The sequence below is a fragment of the Mobula birostris genome, chromosome 13 (genome assembly GCF_030028105.1).
Source record: "Mobula birostris isolate sMobBir1 chromosome 13, sMobBir1.hap1, whole genome shotgun sequence".
NCBI classification, from domain to species: Eukaryota; Metazoa; Chordata; class Chondrichthyes; order Myliobatiformes; family Myliobatidae; genus Mobula; species Mobula birostris.
Genome location: NC_092382.1, coordinates 77,666,972 through 77,686,041, shown reverse-complemented (window position 1 = coordinate 77,686,041; position 19,070 = coordinate 77,666,972). Strand labels below are relative to the sequence as shown.

The 19,070-nt window shown below is 43.9% G+C and overlaps 4 non-coding genes across 4 annotated transcripts; 1 reads left to right on the top strand and 3 right to left on the bottom strand.

Moving 5' to 3' along the window:
• The first annotated feature begins 5,142 nt into the window (after positions 1 to 5,142).
• On the top strand, positions 5,143 to 5,236 carry trnai-uau (transfer RNA isoleucine (anticodon UAU)). Its single transcript has 2 exons — positions 5,143 to 5,180; positions 5,201 to 5,236. It is a non-coding gene; the product is annotated as a tRNA-Ile (tRNA).
• A 7,601-nt stretch (positions 5,237 to 12,837) lies between these two features.
• Positions 12,838 to 12,951, bottom strand: trnal-cag (transfer RNA leucine (anticodon CAG)). Its single transcript has 2 exons — positions 12,914 to 12,951; positions 12,838 to 12,872 (listed from the first exon to the last, which is right to left on the bottom strand). It is a non-coding gene; the product is annotated as a tRNA-Leu (tRNA).
• Positions 12,952 to 16,187: 3,236 nt separating this feature from the next.
• trnal-uaa (transfer RNA leucine (anticodon UAA)) lies at positions 16,188 to 16,303 on the bottom strand. Its single transcript has 2 exons — positions 16,266 to 16,303; positions 16,188 to 16,233 (listed from the first exon to the last, which is right to left on the bottom strand). It is a non-coding gene; the product is annotated as a tRNA-Leu (tRNA).
• A 1,272-nt stretch (positions 16,304 to 17,575) lies between these two features.
• On the bottom strand, positions 17,576 to 17,689 carry trnal-caa (transfer RNA leucine (anticodon CAA)). The gene is made up of 2 exons: positions 17,652 to 17,689; positions 17,576 to 17,621 (listed from the first exon to the last, which is right to left on the bottom strand). It is a non-coding gene; the product is annotated as a tRNA-Leu (tRNA).
• Between the last annotated feature and the right edge of the window lie 1,381 nt (positions 17,690 to 19,070).

The window sequence follows — 19,070 nt, the reverse complement described above, 5'->3', positions numbered from 1 at the left end:
CTTTACTACTGACTCAACCTGGAGGTTAACCTTAAGGATATCCTGTACGAGGACTCCCAAGTCCCGCTGCATCTCAGAACTTCGAATTCTTTCCCCATTTAAATAATAGTCTGTCCGTTTATTTTTTCTGCCAAAGTGCATAACCATACAGTTTCCAACATTGTACTTCATTTGCCACGTCTCTGCCCATTCTTCCAATCTATCCAAGCCTCTCTACTGACTCTCCGTTTCCTCAGCACTACCGGCCCCTCCACCTATCTTCGTATCGTCAGCAAACTTAGCCACAAAGCCATCTATTCCATAATCCAAATCGTTGATGTACAATGTGAAAAGAAGCGGCCCCAACACTGATCCCTGTGGAACACCACTGGTAACCGGCAACCAACCAGAATAGGATCCCTTTATTCCCACTCTCTGTTTCCTGCCAATCAGCCAACGCTCTATCCACGTATGTAACTTTCCCGTAATTCCATGGGCTCTTATCTTGTAAAGTAGCCTCATGTGTGGCACCTTGTCAAAGACCTTCTGAAAATCCAAATATACAACATCCATTGCATCTTCCTTGTCTAGCCTACTGGTAATTTCCTCAAAAAATTGTAATAGGTTTGTCAGGCAGGATTTTCCTTTAAGGAATCCATGCTGAGTTCTGCCTATCTTGTCATATGCCTCCAGGTACTCTGTAACCTCATCCTTGACAATCGACTCCAACAACTTCCCAACCACCGATGTCAAGCTAACAGGTGTATAATTTCCTTTTTGCTTCCTTGCCCACTTCTTAAATAGCGGAGTGACATTTGCAATCTTCCAGTCTTCCGCAACCATGCCAGAATCTATCGACTTTTGAAAGATCATCGCTAATGTTTCCGCAATCACCACAGCTACTTCCTTCAGAACACAAGGGTGCATTCCATCTGGTCCAGGAGATTTATCTACCTTTAGACTATTCAGCTTCCTGAGTACTTTCTCTGTTGTAATTATGTCTGCGCACACTTCTCTTCCCTGCCACCCTTGAGTGTCCGGTATACTACTGATGTCTTCCTCAGTGAAGACTGATGCAAAATACTCGTTCAGTTCCTCTGCCATCTCCTTATTTCCCATTACAATTTCTCCAGCATCATTTTCGATCTGTCCTATATCTACTCTCACCTGTCTTTTACTCTTTATATACTTGAAAAAGCTTTTAGTATCCTCTTTGATATTATTTGTTAGCTTCCTTTCATAGTTAATCTTTTCTTTCTTTATGACCTTCTTGGTTTCCTTTGGTAAGGTTTTAAAAACTTCCCAATCCTCTGTCTTCCCACTAATTTTTGCTTCCTTGTATGCCCTCTCCTTTGCTTTAACTTGGGCTTTGACTTCTCTTGTCAACCACGGTTGCATCCTTTTTCCACTCGAAAATTTCTTCTTTTTTGGAATATACCTGTCTTGCACATTCCTCATTTGTTGCATAAACTCCAGACACTGCTGCTCTGCTGTCCTTCCCACCAGTGTCCCTTTCCAGTCAACTTTGACCCGTTCCTCTCTCATGCCACTGTAATTTCCTTTATTCCACTGAAATACCGACACATCAGATTTCGGCTTCTCCTTTTCTAATTTCACAGTGAACTCAATCATGTTATGATCACTGTCTCCTAAGGGTTCCTTCACCTCAATCTCTCTAATCACCTCCGGTTCATTACACAATACCCAATCCAGTACAGCCGATCCCCTAGTAGGCTCAACAACAAGCTGTTCTAAAAAGCCATCTTGCAGACATTTTACAAATTCTCTCTCTTGAGATCCAATGCTGACCTGATTTTCCCAATCTACTCGCATTTTAAAATCCCCCATAATTATCATAACACTGCCCTTCTGACAAGCCTTTTCAATTTCCAGTTGTAATTTGTAGTCCACATCCCTGCAGCTATTTGGAGGTCTATAAATAACTGCCATCAGGGTCCTTTTACCCCTGCTATTTCTTAGCTCAACCCATAAAGATTCTGCACCTTCCGATCCTATATCGCCTCCTTCTAATGATTTAATATCATTTCTTACCAATAAAGCCACGTCTCCCCCTCTGCCTACCTTCCTATCCTTCCGATACACCGTGTATCCTTGGACGTTCAGCTCCCAGAGACATGCATCCTTCAGCCAGGTCTTAGTGATGGTCACAATATCATACCTGCCAATCTGTAGCTGTACGACAAGATCATCCACCTTATTCCTTATGCTGCGTGCATTTAAGTACAACACCTTAAGACCAGTATTTGGTAATTTTTGCTTTGATTTCACTGCAACTTTATTGCACTGCAACTCATCCCAATGGCTACAAATTTGTCCCATCACCTGCCTGTCTTTCCTGACATCTTTACTGCTCACTATCTTAGATTTATTTCTGTTTTCCCCTTCCTCCGCTCTATCATTCCGGTACCCATCCCCCTGCAAAATTAGATTAAACCCTCCCTAACAGCTCTACTAAACTTTCCCGCCAGGATATTGGTCCCTTTCGGGTTCAGGTGTAACCTGTCCTTTTTGAACAGGTCATACTTCCCCCAGAAGAGATCCGAATTATCCAAGAACCTGAAGCCCTGCCCCCTGCACCAGCCTCTCAGCCACGCATTCATCTTCCTGATCCGACTATTTTTGCCCTCGCTAGCACGTGGCACAGGTAGCAATCCCGAAATTACTACCCTGGAGGTCCTGCTTCCCAGCTTCCTTCCTAACTCCTGGAAATCTCTCTTCAGGACCTCCTCCTTTGTCCTATCTATGTCATTGGCACCAACATGTACCAAGACAACTGGCTGCTCACCCTCTCCCTTTAGAATATTCAGGACCCGATCCGAGACATCCCGTACCCTGGCACCTGGGAGGCAACACACCATGTGGGTATCTCTGTCAGGCTCACAGAATCTCCTGTCCGTTCCCCTGACTATGGAAACCCCTACGACTACCGCATTTCTCTTCTGCCTCCTTCTCTCCTGCACAACAGCGCCAGGCTCAGTGACAGAGACTATGTTCAGTATGGTAACCATTTCTCCCACATCAGCTCCATCTAACACGATGTACATAAGTTTAGTGGAAGTATAGGTTTCAGAGTATGTCCCGTAATGTGTTGACCTTCTTTGTTCCATTCTGACGTAATGCAATGACGCGACAATTTAATTGGACATTTGCCGGCCGAGGCTACTGCACTTTCATTGTTCACAACGAGAAACATTGCAACAATAAAATCACTGAGCTGGGCACCTCAATGGACGGAATACTTGTCCACGCGGTTGATCCCGAGTTCCCGATTAATGCTGAATCCACTGATATCAGGACTTTAATCTCCGTCTGCAGTGGGGGATATGTGCGTTGATCATCCTGCTGCCTTTTGTTTCCCTCTTGCTTTCATTTCCATCTGAATTAGAAAAAGATTTGTATAATTTGATAATAAATGTACCTTTTAATCTCAAGTTATACCCGCTTGAGCTGAAAGCGAAGATCGATAAGGAGTTTCATCGATCAACCTTGCTTTTATAAGATCAAACTTGCTGTTATTAGTCGAAGCCTTAAGTTCAAAAGCGAAGGGGTTATGTTGCAGATTTATAAAACTCTGATTAGGCTATTTCTGGAGTATTGCATACAATTCTCGTCACCCTACTGTAGGAAGGAAGTTCAGGCTTTGAAGAGGTTGAAGAGGAGGTTTACCTGGATGCGGCCGGGTTTAAAGGGTATGTGTGTGTATGGAAGGTTGGATTAACATGGATTGTTTTCTCTGGAGCACCGGGAGCTGAGAGGAGATCTAATAGAGGTTTAGAAGATTATGAGGTGAAGAGTTAGAGTAGACAGGGTGTGTCGGTTTCCCAGGGTTGAAGTAACTAATACCAGATGCCATGCATTGAGGATGGGAGGAGGTAGATTCTGGGGAGATGTCAAGGTCAAGCTTTTTTGATCAGAGTGGTGGATACCTGGAGTGCACTTCCCGGTACGGTGGTAGAAACAAAAACATTAGAGGCTTTAAAGAGAGCAGAATCAGAATTCAAATAAAGAATCGGGTTTATTATCGCCGGCATGTGTCATGAAATTTTGTAATGTAGCAGCAGCATTTCAAAGTAATACATAATATCGAAGAAGAAAATAAATAATAATAAATAAGTAAATCAATGATAGTATACGTATTTCGAATAGATTGAAAATCGTGTAAAAATCGGAAATAATATATATTTGAAAATTGATGTAGTGTTTATGATTTCAATGTCCATTTAGAAATCGGATGGCGGAGCGGAAGAACCTGTTACTGAATCGCTGAGTGTGTGCGTTCAGGCTTCTGTGCCTCCTGTCTGATGGTAACAGCGGGAAGAGGGCATGTCCTGGGTACTGGAGGTCCTTAAGCTTTCTGAGGTACTTCTCCTGGAAGATGTCCTAGGTACTTCGTAGGCTAGTATCCACGATGGAGAGGAACAAATTTTACAAACCTCTGCAGATTCTTTCGGTTGTGTGCAGTAGCCCCACTCCCCGTACCAGACAGCGATGCAGCCTGTCAGAATGCTTCCCAATGTACATCTATGGAAGCTTTTCAGTGCATTGGTTGACATACCGAATCTCTTCAAACTCCCGATGAAGTACAGACGTTTTCTTGCCTTCTTTAGAACTGCATCGATATGTGGTGACCAGGATAAGTCCTCAGAGATCTTGACACCCAGGAACCTGAAACTGCTCACTGTCTCCACTTCTGATCCCTCTATGAGGATTTGAATGTGTTCCTTCGTCTTACCCTTCCTGAAGTCCACACTCAGCTCTTTCGTCTTGTTGGTGTTCAGTGCCAGGTTGTTGCTGCGACACCACTCCACTAGTTGGCATATCTCAGTCCTGTAGGCCCTCTCTTCTCCATCTGAGATTCTACCTACAATGTTTGCATCATCAGCAAATTTATAGGTGGCATTTGATGCGCACTTTTGATTACTCGATATCCTCATGGATGTCAGGAAGATCGAGGGATATGGACAAGGTAGGAAGGAGGGATTAGAGTTTGAGTATCTTTGATTTGCTGTTTAGATGTCACGGCAATACATTGTGGGCCGAACGGCCTTTTCACGTATATTTATGTGCTGTTTGCTCCATGATATTGGAATTTCTTCCAGTTTTCCTTTCCAGATATTTACAACCAAGTGTTTGCAGCGCTGGGCTCTAGTGGCGCAATCGGTTAGCGCGCGGTACTTATATGGCAGTACACGGCGGAGAAATGCCGAGGCTGTGAGTTCGAGCCTCACCTAGAGCACTTGTGATTTTAATGCTTGCAACGCCCAGGTCACTGCGCGTTTTTCAAGCTGAGCACCCTGTTTATTACTTGCATTTAACTTCGAAGCGATGCACCTTTGACCTTATTCACTAAAAGGCATGTGCCCGCGGGGCTGCAAACATTCTCCGTGTTTGCTTCTCTCGCTCAACACGCGTAGCCTCACTTCCCTTTGTTGAACGTGCCTGAACAGGCGGTTTCTTTGTTGAATCAAGGCATCACAAGCCCAACACATTCCTGTCTTCTCAATTCAATTAACCAAACAGTGAAACAACGAACCCGACCTTTCCTGACGCCATGCCTCAGAAACGCTGTAATTGCACCTCGCCTTGGTTCGCTGTGCTGTCGATTAAGCTCAATGTTTACTTACTACGGCGAGTTGTTTCAGGCCCACGCAAACAAAAGAGATATTAATCGTGGCCTCAATGGCCAGAAATGGTATCGAGATGCTGATATCTCTATCCCTCTCTCCCAACATGAAGCTCCAGTATTTCAGGACAGAATTATAAAATAATTCTCACATGTCCTGTGTTCACCAAGCCTCTGTGAAAGAGAGAACACTTCCCCCGATTCTACTGACGTGCTGAGATTCCGATTCCAATGGTCAGATCCCTCTAGCTGCAATGCGATCCCTCCACTGCGACCTTGATTTGATCTACTTGCCTGAAGGTTGTTGTTCCCAATATAATATTCCTTCACAATCGGTCGTATAACTGGCCTTTCATGTCTTTGTCTGGTTGCGATCCGACGGGTCAGATTGGAACATGATCATCAGTGAGATATCAGTGTGATGGTGTGTCTGGTGTTAGTGTGGATTCGGTGTGACGACTGGCCGTGATTCATTACTCTACAACTGGTATCATCTCACAAGTAACTCCGGCTTGTAACGCGTCCTGTTGTCTATAAGTGTATCGGCACGTTGTTCAGTTACTTTCAATTAACTTGTAATCTGAGGTGATGAAAACGGACGAGAGAGACAGGGTGAGAAATCTTAAAGGCGCCGTTGAATTTAGTCCGTGAGCTGGAGCGCAACCTCGTGGTAGGGGAAGGGGGAGATCCAAAATGATAGGAGAAGACAGGAGAGCGAGGGAGAAAAAGGAGAGAGAGAAAAACACACACACACACACACACACACATACACACACACGTGTGTGTGTGTGTGTGTGTGTGTGTGTGTGTGTGTGTGTGTATTCTTTTTCTCCCTCTCCTTTTTCTCCCTCTGTCCCTCTCACTATACCCTTCGCCCATGGGCTTCACCCTCCCCCTTTCCTTTCTCCCTGGGCCTCCTGTCCCATGACCCTCTCATATCCCTTTACCAATCCCCTGTCCAGCTCTTGGCTCCATCCCTCCCCCTCGTGTCTTCTCCTATCTTTTTGGATCTCCCCCTCTCCCGCCCATTTTCAAATTTCTTACTAGACTTTATTACATGATATCATGGAGAGCCTCTGTACCTAAAAGCGATGCTTAGGGGCTCTGCTTAGCTCTCAGACAAGCTTCATTATATAGACACAGATACGTAACTAAAAGCACTTAAAAAACTACGTGACTTTGAACTTAGAACTAGATTTCAAAAAAACAACAGTATTATGTAAATGCAGAGCCATAACATCTTTCCTGCAAGGACATTAGCTAAATTATAAGACTTGCAAGGACCTTAGCTAAATTTTAAGAGCATTCACAAGCGATTAGGTTAACCTCTACATATCCAAAGAGACTTAAATTCTTTCACAGAGTGGAAAAAGTTGTCTGATGTGAATGGTCTAATGATTCATTCAGCGGTTGATATAAATTCTGAGCTCAGTTTGGCTATTACATCACTGGCTGATAAATACAGAGGTATATCTGCGGAGACAAAAAGTTATTGTAGGCTGGGAGTGTTCTTGTAGGATACGGTACTATCAAGGGAAGTATTAAACTACAAAACATTATTCCTGAAGGGATTGTGGGATCATGCTCTGATGTATCTCTACGGAATAAAGGTATTTCTGCTAGAGCCATACCTGACACAGATTCTTAAATTATTTTACTTAATACACCCTTTTACAACCAATATCCGACGCACTTACCGTCGACGCCAGTCAGTCCCCTTCTGATTCCGGGGCTTATTATGGATGAGTACCCATATGATAGTTACTTGTCGTTGAATCTGGAGTTTACGAAAGCAGATTTTGGAGTATCTGAGACTATTGACACGCAATTGTTGCTCTACACGGATCGGATTGAAAAGGATGGAACATCGATTCTCGTGGGAAAAATACTGCCGTTGTGAGAAGGCTCCAGGAAGCATGCAAACAGAGGAACAGAGAGAGCTTTAGAAACACCTTGTCCATTCACCCTGTGTTCAGAGCTGCTTTTGAGAAGGTGAAAGTTCCTGCTAAATAGACGATGAGCGGAAAGAGGGAACTCTGAGGTACACTCATTCTAAACCTGTCAGGATACGTTCTGGCAGTAGCTGGAGTGTCAGGAAACTCTACATTTGCTGAAATGTTAGAGGAATGGACACAGGGATTAACTGAGAAAATATTGGAACGCGAAGATATCCTTTCTAGTGGCTGGTGATTTTGATTTCTCAAAGAGATCTCACTACACTATTAGAGCAACCGAGGGCACCCCTTTTGGAGAGCGGTCTCTCCGGATGTTTTCAACGGAATTTCAAGATGCTTATCCGCACCTGCTGAAACTGAAGGGAGCTCAGTTCAGTTCAGTCTCTAGAGGGAGACACCGTCTAGTAATCAGAAAGGGTCAGAGGGGATGGTTGATTCGGTAATAATTCAATCGTCCGAATTCCCGTGAGTAGAGGCCCACAACCGTCACATGCTCCTCTAATGACAAACCTTTCAATCCTGGAATCACTTTGTAAACCACCTTTGAATCCTTTCCAATATTAGGGCATGCTTTCTGAGACAAGGGGCTTCAATACTCAGAGCAAGGCCTCATCAGTGCATCTTAAAGCATCAACAATGCATTCCTATATCTATATTCCATTCCTCTCGAAATGTTTTCCAATATTTCAATCGCACTTTTCACCAACTTCGAAACCTGCAAATTAATCTTCAGGGACTGTTGTACGAAATGTTTTCAGTCCCTTTGCACGTCAAATATTCTAATTGTCTCTATGTTTAGAAAATAATCTACGATGTTACTTCTTTTACCAAACTGCAGGACCATACATTTCCTGACAGTGTGTTCTATCTGTAAACATTCTTTACTAGCCTTTCTAATTCCTCCACCTATCTTTGTCTAGTCCACAAAGGTCCATAAAATCATTATTTCCAACATGCAAGACATTAACATGTAGAACATAGAACATAGAAAACCTACATCACAATATTGGCCCTTCGACCTACAATGCTGTTCCGAATATGGACTTATTTAGAAATTACCTAGCGTTGCCCATAGCCCTCTATTTTGCTAAACTCCATTACTTATCCAAGAGTCACTTAAAATACTCTGTTGCATCCGCCTCCACCACCGAAGCAGGCAGCCCATTCCATGCACTCACCACTTTCTGCGTAAAAAAAAAACTTCCCCCTGAAATCCCTTCTGTACCTAGTTCTAAGCAGCTTAAAACTATGCCCTCTCGTGTTAGCCATTTCGGCCATGGGAAAAAGCTCTGACTATCCACACTATCAATGCCTCCCATCGTCTTATACACCTCTACGAGGTCACCTCTCATCCTTAGTAGGAGAAAAGGCCCAGTTCACTCAACCTATTCTCATAGGGAATGCTCCCTTCTCCAGGCAACCTGCTTGTAAAGCTCCTCTACACCCTTTCTATAGTTTCTACATCCTTCGTGTAATGAGTTTTTTTTAGCGTGTCGCACCAGAAAATCAGCCATCCTTGTCTGGCGCGTGGTGTCAGGAGCTCGACGCTCAACCCGGCACGGATGGAAAGCGGCCTCGGCGGTGGACCGACTACAATTCGAACTCGGGAGCCTTCGCTGCAGAGACCGGCGCTGATCCCATTGCGCCACCAGCTGGCCTGTAATGAGGTGATCAGAACTCCAAGTGGGTTCTGACCAGGTTCCTATATAGCTGTAACATTACCTCTCGGCACCTAAACTCAATCCTATGGTTCATGACGTCCAATGCAAGATATGCCATCTTAACCACAGAGTCAACCTGCGCAGCAGGTTTCAGTGTCCTATGGACTCGGACCTCAAGATCCCTCTGATCTTCCACACTGCCAAGAATCCTTCCATTAACGCTTTATTCTGCCAGCATGTTTGACCTGCTATCTTATATTGCTCTAACTCAATTGCAACTTTCTTTACTTTAATGTAATATGCTTAACTTTCAAATTTTATTTTTATAACTTTAGAAAATAGCTTTACTACCTACATTATTTTTTTCAGCTCTACTGATAAAGACGTGAATACTTTCCAAGCGTCCATGTTCGATCCTCTGTCAAGATAAATATTGTGATTTTGTCACGGCAGAGAGCAGTACAACTAGTCACATCGTACAGGAATCAGGGTGCAGTGTTCGATGAGAAAGAGGCCTCGATGAAGACTGTCGGTGTCAATTTCTCAGACGTGACTATTATTTGGAAAGAACGACATGAGTGCTATTCAGACAAGCTGTCGGTCGCTATATTGCAAGGGAATTTTAGATCGTCGTTCTGAAATATTCATCGGCCGCAGAGCTCAGTAACGAGCGTTTAAAATCTTTCTGGACTTTTTGTAATTCGCTTGGTAGTCTCTGAGACAGGGTTTAAATGTAAACAAACTGTCGGATTCGTTAGCAGCCCTAGTTTACTGCATGAAGTTACAATTAATATTGATGTTATCATTATTATTATTTTGTTTGACTCAGCAGTTTCTTGCCTTATACACATTGAAGTTTTGACTGATCTGATGGCACGTTCCTTAATTGCTTTTATTGATTTCCGAGAGGAATTTAATCTCATTCTTGTACCTGATGATATATGTATGTGTGCCGTGATGACAAGTTTACTTTCTGCTTTGAACTTTGAACTTTGGCCGAGGCTACTTTCCATGTTGGACGACTCTATGACAACGTCTTAAAACATCTGCATTGTAAAAAGAGGGATACTGGCCGTATTAAACCACACAAAGTGAATATAATGCAGTCCTGAATGAGCAACGCGGAATTCCCATGTCCAAAAATTTGTCAAACGCACAGTATTGAGCTCCGCTGCCAATGTATATTTCAGAACGACGATATAAAATTCCCTTGCAATGTAGCGACCGGCAATTTGTCTGAACGGCACCGATATCATTCAGTCCAACCTGTGGTTGCATCGGAGAAATTGATAGCGACGCTTCAGCGAGGCATCTTTCTCATCAAACTGTGCACCCCGAATCTCAAGTAATCTCACCCGTTGTACCGCTCTCTGCTGTGTAAAAAAAACACAATATATTTATCATTCTTCTGTCTTTCCCATCCACCCAAACAGAGCATGTTTTGATCGCTGCAATAAAATTACCGTGATTGAATTTTCAAAACAGCACGTGTAAAGCACAGTAGTTGTCAGGAGTGGGATTCGAACTCACGGCTCCATGTGGAGACCAGAACACTCGGGTTTGCTGTGAAGCGACTGTCTCGCCTCAAGTCTGGCACCTTGGGCCACTCGGCCACACTAACAGCACTGAAGTACTCTCTTCACATCGGACATAAACAGCTGTGTTTCAGAATGGAATGTATACGCTCCTGTGAGAGAGTATACATACAAAACACAGACATTATCCTGTGATTTGAAATTAAATGGATATGTTGTATTTGCTCAGTTTACCAAACGTGTGCGAAATTAAAACATACAGCAGCTCAGCACTGAAACAGGTAATGGATACAGTTCCGGTCATCCGTCATAGAAAGGATGACGTGTGCAGATATGGTTTACCAAGCTGTTACCCGAATTAGACGGTTTGTGAGATAACGAGAGGTTGAACAAACTGAGGTTGCATTCCCTGGAGAATCGGTGGTGAGGGAGAATCTGATGGATGTTTATTGGTTTATGAAAAGCATAGATAAATGTAGAGCACGCAGAAGTTATCTCAATCCGAGGGTCTTATACCATAAGGCATGCATTTCAACGAAGAGGGGATGACAACACCCTATCACTCAAAGTCGGCAAGACCAAGGAACAGATTGTGGACTTCAGCAGAGAGAAAACCAGAGGTCCATGAGCCAGTTCTTGTTAGAGGTGGGTATTGCTATTTCTTCTACTTTCTTAACCTGGTCCCAACGTACAGTATCGATGCAGCTATAAAGAAGGCAAGACAGTGGCTATACCTTATTAGGAGTTCGAAGAGATTTGGCATGTCAACAAATACACTCAAACACGTCTGTAGTTGTACCGTGGAGAGCGTTCTGACAGGCTGCATCACTGTCTGGTATGGAGGCACTACTGTACGAGACCGAAAGTAGCTGCTGAGGATTATAAATCTTGTCAGCTCCATCTTGGGCACCAGCCTACATATGCCCCAGGACATCATTAGGGAGCGGTGTCTCAGAAAGGCAGCGTCCATCATAAAGGACCTCTAGCACCCAGGGCATGTCCTTTTCTCACTGTTGTCATCAGGTAGGAGATACAGAAGCCTGAAGGCACACACTCAGCGATTCAGGAACAGCTTCTTCCCCTCTGTCATTCGATTCCTAAATGGACATTGAAACTTTGAACACCACTTCATTTTTTTGACATACAGTGTTTCTGTTTTTGCAATTAAAAAAAAATCTATTCAATATACGTAAATCATTTATTTGTTTATTTATTATTATGTTTTATTTTATGTATTATTATTTTTCTCTCTCTGCTAGATTATGTGTTACATTGAACTGCTGTTAGTAAGTTAACAAATTTCGCGGCACATGCCAATGACAATAAACTTGATTCTGAATGCGAATATTCGGCATGACATCAACAACTTTGACGAACTTCTATAAGTGTGAAGTGGAGAGTATATTGTCTGTCTGCATCACGACCTGGTACAGAAACAGCAAGGGTTTTGAAGAAACATCTTCAAGAAACGTTAATGGATTCGGCTCTGTCCATCACGGGTAAAGCCCTGTCAAACATTTAGCTAATCTACGTAAACCGCTGTCATCGGAAAGCAGCATCCATCATCAGAGATCCTCACCCACCGGCCCTGCTCTATTGTCGCTGCTGCCGTCAGGTAGAAGGTAGAAGGCACACGAGCCTCAGGACTCACTAACCCGACCACGTTCAAGGACAGTCACTACTCATCAACTACCAGGCTTTTGATCAAAAGGTGATAATTTACAAACACGTGCCTATCCATTGAATGATCCGACAACCAATGATTTCACTTTAAATACTTGTGTATACATTATTAGCCGAGTCTGTCTGGGGGAACTCAAAAGGCCAGGCAGCATCTGCGGAGAAGAGTAAACAGTCGACATTTCGGTCTGAGATCCTCCACCAGGGAATTGTTTCTGAGGAAATCCGGCACCCAGGATTGGATGTACGATGATCGGTTGTGCTGTGATGTGCCGTGATGAAATCACAATCTCGTCTTTCTACCGTTTTTCTAATCCACACAAACAACCCACGTTCTCTTCGCAGTAATAACATCCCTCGATTGAATGTTTAAGGACAAAAGATGTCAGGAGTGGGATTCGAACCCACGCCCCCAGATGGAGACCAGAACACTCGTGCTTGTAAGAAGGACTTTCATTCCCTGAGTCTGGCGCCTTAGACCGCTCGGCCACCCTGACAACTTTGCGTCACCCACTTCACATCCAAAACAAATGGTTGTGTTTGAGAACAGATTGAGTGCCTGAGTTGAGAACAGAGTTATTTACACACAAACACATCTTGGGAATCAGAAATGAAAACGAGCTTGTTACAGTTTTCTCAGGTTAGGCAGCATATGTGGAAAGAGAAGCAGTGTTAAAATTACAGATCAGAACTCGTTAGACGCGTATCAGCAGAAATTTGGGAGGGAGGTTGTAATGGTGAATGACAACGCTGGGAAGAATCGCTGTGTTCACATGTAGGGAAGTGAGGATTTGGACGTTTATAGATGGACTGAATGTGACATCCCTGGCTGGAACACAGGAGGTTCTGTTGTAACGGGGAACGCAGCTTTACTGTTGTTGTTTAAGGTGGCGGAGAGAAAGGGATTCCACGGGTAAAGAAAGAAAAATAAGATGGAAAAAGGGGGCTATGACGGGCACAGGAGCGTCTGATACAGGGGGTAGTGTGCAACATGACGTGATTGCTGTAGGTATTCGAATGATATGAATATTGCGGAATCCTACATATTTGTACCGAATTCTTCCGAGAAGTTAGCGAGGAGGAAAACATGATGGAGGAACGGGAGGCCTTCGTGATCAGGGCAAAGTCCTCGGTAGTAGCCACTGTTGCTAAAGCGCCCCAAATCTCACACAACCGCGGGTGTTGCAGGATATCGTGAAAAATCTGTGGGCCGCGGTAATTCGGATGATATCGTTTGCTGCTACACAAAGGGCCGATAGGAAGCCCGACACACGGGTGCGATGTTACTGAGCAGGACCCCTATACCAGGGAAGTGACCGACATTTTCTGTGCAAATGTGGAGAAGCGGGGGTGTGAAGGACAGGAAAACCTTCAGAAAACAATTCAGCGGTTAATCAAACAGCGACGAAAAGAGATCAAGCTGCGGAGGGACCCAGTAAAGGAACAGGCTGACGTCATGGAGAGGATTAGAGTATCAAAGGAAACAGTACTAAAGTACAAAACACTCTTCCTGAAGGGCTAGTGAGACTATACTCTGGTGTATCTCTACGGACTGAAGGTGTTTATGCTGGAGCCACAGTGGATGCAGGTTCTCAAATTACTTTGCTTTGTAGATCCTGTTCCGACCGGTATCGGGCGCACTTACCATTGACGTCACTGAGTGCCCTGAGATTCCGGGGCTTAGTACTGATGAGTATCCATACAATGGTTACGTCTTGTTGAAGCTGGAGTTTACGGAGCAGATGTTGGAGTAACTGAGATTATTGACACACTAGTCTTGCTCTACCCTGATCCGATTGAGAAGGATGGAGCTTCTATTCTTGTAGGAACAAATACTGCCGATGTGATAATGCTCCTGAGAGCACGCGAGGAGAGAAATTGAAAGAAGTTTTTGGACCCCTTGTCCATTCACACTGTGTACAGAGCTGCTTTTGAGAAGGTGCCAGCTCCTGCTAAGTAGGATGATGAACGGATAGGAGGAACTGTGAGGTACACCCAGTCTGAACCTATTATCTTTTGTACTGGATGCAGGTAGAGTAACAGGAATCCCTGCATTTGCCGGAATGCTCGAGGAATAGAAAAGGGGATTAACTGAGGAAACGTTGGAAGGCGAAGAAACATTTTCTACTGAGGGATCTGATTTTGATTTCTCCAATAGTAGCTGCCACACTATTAGAGCAACGGAGAACACGCCTTTCTGAGAAAAGTCTCGCTGGTTGCTTAGAGCGGAGTTTGAAGATGGGTTTCAGCATCTGCTGAAATTGCAAGAAGCTAGGTTTATTCCTGGACCAGGTGGACCCAAGCCGCCGGAAGACACGAGTGATAGACATAGGGAGACAACCTCCAGTAGTCAGGAAGGGTCAAATAGGGACATCAGTAGGGTAAACACTCAATCTTCCCGATCACCGTGAGTAGAGAAACACTCAATCTTCTGAATTGTCGTGCGTAGAGGACCAGAGCCATCAAATACTCCAGCTATCAGTCTTTCCATCCTGAATTATTCTCTAAACTACCTTTGCTATGTCTCCAATGCTAGCCCATCCTTTCAGTGTGTTCTATGTGCCACTTTTTTGCCCATTCTCCTAATCTGTCCAAGTTCTTCTGTAGCTTCTCTACGTCCTGCAGATATCCTGCATCTCCACCTGTCTTCATCTAGTCCGCAAACCTGCCCGTAAGATCATCAATTCCAACATCCAAATCATAAAGATATAAAGTAAAAGTATCCATCCATCAATTGCATTGCATCCTGCTGTACTAGTTTATATTGTGCTACCTCAATTGCAATTTCCTTTTTGTTTAATCTGATATGCTTATCTTGTCCAGATTTTATGTTTATAACTTTTGAAATCATTTTTGCTATCTGTATTAAACGTTGCAGCTTTATGTGAATAATTTCAAATCGTTCATATTCGATCCTTCGTCAATGTGTTATTCATCTGGTTGTTTTGAGAAGGAGTTTATATCTAAAGAAATTCTAGTGGGCTTCGTAGTCGCCCTGGATTATTGCGTAAAACAACAATCAATGTTGCTACTATCATTATTATTTCGCTTGAGTTTGCACAGTTTGTTGTGTTATACACATTGTGTGTTTTGACCGTCCTGTTACCACGGTCCGTCAATGATTTCATTGTGTTTGTTGGATGCCCGCGGGAAAGTGAATTTCATTTTTGTATATGGTGATATATGTATATAGATCTGCTGTGTTGCAAAATGTACTTTCTCCTTTTAACTTTGAACCAGTTGGGCCGAAGGCTATTTTCCGCGCTGTATGTCTTAAAACATATGCTTTGCAAAAAAAAGGAAGAGTGGCCTATTAAACCACTGAAAGAGAATATAATCCAGTCCAGAATGATGAATCCGATACTCCCAAGTCCAGAGTGGTGTTAAACGCACGATGCTGAGCTCGGCGGCAGATGTACAGGTAAGAACGACGATGTAAAATGCCTTTTCAGTATAGCGACCGACAACGTGTCTGAATGGCACTGATGTAGTTCTGCCTACCCGACAGCCATGGTTGAGAAGGTGACACAGACACTCTTCACAGATTGCTCTTTCTCTTCAAACTCGGCAGCCTAAATCCGATGTGATGTGACCCGTTGTACTGCTCTCTGCTGTGACTAAAACAAAACCTTTATCTTTCTTGCGTTTTTCTCATCCTCCCAACCCATGCTTTGATCGTTGCAATAAAATTAGTGATTACATTATCAAAACACCAAGTGTAAAAGACAACAGTTGTCAGGAGTGGGATTCGAACCCACGTCTCCAGGTGGAGACCAGAACACTCGCGTCTATTATTAAACGACTTTCTCGGCTTAAGTCTGGCGCCTTAGACCACTCGGCCACCCTGACAACTCTCTTCAAACCCACATGAACAGCTGTGTTTTACATAATAGAGTGAATGACTACTTTGGTAAGAGAGTATACACACACAACACACACTATATCGTGGAATTTGAAATGAAAATGGACGTGATGCCTTTTCTCAGGTTTTCCAGCATGTGAGAATTTAAAGCTCATAGCAGCACAGCACTGAAACTGGTAATGCACACAGTTTAGGCCATCTGTCACCAAAAGGATGACGAGGCTTTGGAGAGTGTACAGAAGAGATTTAACAAGATGATACCTGATTTAGACGTTTTTTTGCGATGACGAGAGTTTCTACAAACTTTGGTTGTTTTTTTCTCTGGAGCAGCAAGGCTGAGTGTGAATCTGATAGACGTCTCTCAGATTTTGGGAGGCATAGATGAAGGTAGAGCACACAGAAGCTCTCTCCATCCCAGAGGTGACATGTCTTATATCATAGGGCATACATTTCAAATAAGAGGGGATTGTTTTGAAGAAGATGTGACAACACCCTATCACTCAATGTCGGCAAGACCAAGGACAGATTGTTGTCTTGAGGAGAGGGAAAACCACAGGTCCTTGAGCCAGTTTTCGTTGGAGGAAGTAATTTTAAATTGGTAGGTATTACTATGTCCTCTATGTTCTTAGGGAACTGCGGGGATTCACCATGGCCTCAAAAACCTTGATGAACTTCTGCAGATGTGTAGTAGAGAGTAGATTGCCTGCCTGCATCACGACTTCGTACGGAAATAGCAATACATTTGAAGGAAAATCTTCAAAAGTTTAGCGGATTGACCCAGTCCGTCACGGGTAAAGCACTACAAAACATTCAGCACATCTGCATAACGCTGTCATCGGAAAACTGCATCCACCGCCAGAGGTTCTCACCAACCAGGAATTTTTCTTTTTACGCTGCTGCCATTAGGTAGAAGGTAAAAGAGCCTCCGGACTCGCACCGAGAGGTGCAAGAACAGTTTACACTCACGTCCCCATCCATTGAATATTCCGACAGCCAATGATTTCACTTTAAACACTATTCTATATTGATTAGATGAGTAGAAAAGAGTACACAGTCGACGTTACGGGCCGAGATCCTTCTCCATGGAATTGTTTCTGAATAAATCGCTCACCCAGAAATCGGTGTGCGATGATCTGTTGTACTGTGATGAGCAGGGTCAAAAGCCACAATCTATTCTACCGTTTTCCTAATCCACACTAAGAACCTACGTTTTGTTGCAGAAAGAACATCACCTGGATTGAATGTTTAACAACAAAAGATGTCAGGAGTGGGATTCGAACCCACGACCCCAGCTGGAGACCAGAACACTCGCGTTTGTCGGAAGGATTTTCATACCTTGAGTCTGGCGCCTTAGACCACTCGGCCACCCTGACTACTGTTGTGTTTGGGAACGGAATGAATCCCTGATTTGAAGGCAAAGTTATTTACGCACAAACACACATATCATCCTGCTAATCGGAAATGAACGCGAGCTTGTTACAGTTTCGCAGGTTAGGCAGCTTCTTTGGGAAGTGAAGCAAAATAATTACAGATCGAAGACTCGTGAGACGCGTCTCAGCAAGAATTTGGGAAGGAGGTTTGCTGGGATGAATGAGAACGCTTGGAAGACTCATTATTTTTACATGTAGTGAAGCGGGGAGGAAACGTTAATAGACCGTATTGAATCTGAAAACATTGAGTGCGAGTTGATCATGACAACGTCAACAGAAACTGAACACAGTTCAATTATATCTCGCAACGCTGCTTTACAGATGGATGTTAGTGAGTGAACTATAAAGCTCAATAGTCTGATGACTGTGGAAGAAAGTGAAGCTGTCAATGCAGTCGGAGCAGAGTGGTGGTAGAGGGGAACTGATTAGGTCTGAAATCCAAAAAGAAGCGTAGAGCTTTGAGACCTTCCTGACCATGGATGTCCAGTCCTTATATACTTCCATCCCCCATCAGGAAGTTCTCAATGCTCTACGCTTCTTTTTGGATTCCGTCTAGCGGAATTAGTCCTTACTCTTAATAATTTCTCCTTTGGCTCCCCCCACTTTCTCCAAACTAAAGGTGTAGCTATGGGCACCCGTATGGGTCCTAGCTATGCCTGCCTTTTTGTTGGGTTTGTGGAACAATCTATGTTCCGTGCCTATTCTGGTATCTGTCCCCCACTTTTCCTTCGCTACATCGACGACTGCATTGGCGCTGCTTCCTGCACGCATGCTGAGCTCGTTAACTTTATTTACTTTGCCTCCAACTTTCACCCTGCCCTCAAGTTTAACTGGTCCATTTCCGACACCTCCCTCCCCTTTCTAGATCTTTCTGTCTCTGTCTCTGGAGACAGCTTATCCACTGATGTCTACTGTAAGCCTACTGACTCTCACAGCTATCTGGACTATTCCTCTTCTCACCCTGTCTCTTGCAAAAACGCCATCCCCTTCTCGCAATTCCTCCGTCTCCGCCGCATCTGCTCTCAGGATGAGGCTTTTCATTCTAGGACGAGGGAGATGTCTTCCTTTTTTAAAGAAAGGGGCTTCCCTTCCTCCACTATCAACTATGCTCTTAAATGCATCTTCACCATTTCACGTACATCTGCTCTCACTCCATCCTCCCGCCACCCTACTAGGAATAGGGTTCCCCTGGTCCTCACCTACCACCCCACCAGTCTCCGGGTCCAACATATTATTCTCTGTAACTTCCGCCACCTCCAACGGGATCCTACCACTAAGCACATCTTTCCCTCCCCCCCTCTCTCTGCATTCCGCAGGGATCGCT